At 34.3% G+C, this 1,447-nt stretch overlaps 1 protein-coding gene across 1 annotated transcript in view; it reads left to right on the plus strand.

Moving 5' to 3' along the window:
- Nucleotides 1-527, plus strand: part of LOC122251021 (enoyl-CoA delta isomerase 2) — an 8,302-nt gene extending 7,775 nt beyond the window's left edge. Inside the window, exon 9 of the mRNA XM_043012747.2 lies at nt 1-527. This exon is cut by the window's left edge and continues 462 nt beyond it. The gene's annotated coding sequence lies outside the window, so the exon portion shown is untranslated.
- Nucleotides 528-1,447: the final 920 nt, after the last annotated feature.

Genomic DNA, 1,447 nt, shown 5'->3' on the forward strand with positions numbered 1-1,447 from the left:
TATGCAGTTGCATAATAGCTGGCAGTTGTTATATATACTTTTTTCTCTCACTCACATCAACAATTGTGCCTCGTCTGCTGGCTCAATGTACTGTGCAGTGGATATTAATGTTGATCTTGCTTATCAAATGAAAAGAGTAATTGAATCTTGTTTCTAGCTTTAATTTAGGCAATGAAATTGTCAGAGGATGTAAACTCAATTTTTTTTTTTATAAGATTTTTCTATTTTGTATTATCATTAATCCCAGTGATTTTCAAATTCATGTAGAATATTGAAAGTTGTGTAGCATTTACTGATAGAAGTACACTGAAGTACCACACTGTGTTTTTTCTGATTCTACAAAGGTATTATACAAGCCAGCCTAGGTTTAAGAAATATATTATCAAAACCATGTGAACTTTTGGAAACTATTACATCAGCTATTTTTTTCTTCTTTGCAAGTATACACATTTTCACAAGCAATTATCAATGCAATTTACTGTAAATAAGACTCTTCCTATTAATAAATATTTTGAGTAATGTTTGCATCACTTGTGATTTATTATCCCAAGGTAGTGGTAATCACTAATAATTCTTCTCTGAATTACAATTAATTAAAGCTTTATATACATGTGCACTGATTTTATTCACTTGGTAACAAATCATCTTGTAATATAGATATGATACGAGAATGCTCATGATTAAGTGTTTTTATTTATAAAATTTTTGTGTATATTTTGTTTCATTATTTTGTAGTTTTTTTGTCTTTGTTATAACTCTACGTAACCAATGTAATGTAAGAAATGAAGTCCATTTCAAGATAACCAGTGGAAATAGGATCGAAGATCAAGAACTATAAGATATTTATGGTTGTTAATAATGTGATGATGAAGTTTTGAATTCCCTTAACTGGTGAAATCCATACGAGTTGATTTTCTCTTATAACGTTGAAAAGCTAAGAGGTAGCTATGGTTATTTCCATAGTCAAAACATTAATTGATTTGTCAGTTCTCTCTCTTTGTTACTCCCTCTCCCTATCTCTCCCTCTCTCTCCCTCTCTCTTACTCCCTCTCTCTCTCCCTCTTACTTCCTCTCTCTCTCTCTCTTCCTCTTTCTCTCTTTCTCTCCCTCTTACTTCCTCCCTCTCTCTCCCTCTTTCTCTCTTTCTCTCCCTCTCTCTCCCTCTTTCTCTCCCTCTCTCTCCCTCTTACTCCCTCCCTCTCTCTCCCTCTTTCTCTCTTTCTCTCACTCTCTCTCTTTAAAATAGTCTGATGGAGACCTCTATATGAATATTGCTAAGGTGGCTTAGGGTGTGAAGAATATGGCCGAAACAGCTTTCAAGCTTTATTTCTTAAGCTTGAACAGTCCTATGTTGGAATGAGGGTGAGGTGTTGCTCCTCTGTTCCCCAAGAGGAGACTATGTATGATTTGTCTGAGGATACGTATTAATCACCTGTTTTTTTGTGAC

Source organism: Penaeus japonicus, unplaced genomic scaffold (assembly GCF_977035675.1).
Source record: "Penaeus japonicus unplaced genomic scaffold, GWHDUDI00000001_assembly GWHDUDI00000041, whole genome shotgun sequence".
NCBI lineage: Eukaryota > Metazoa > Arthropoda > Malacostraca > Decapoda > Penaeidae > Penaeus > Penaeus japonicus.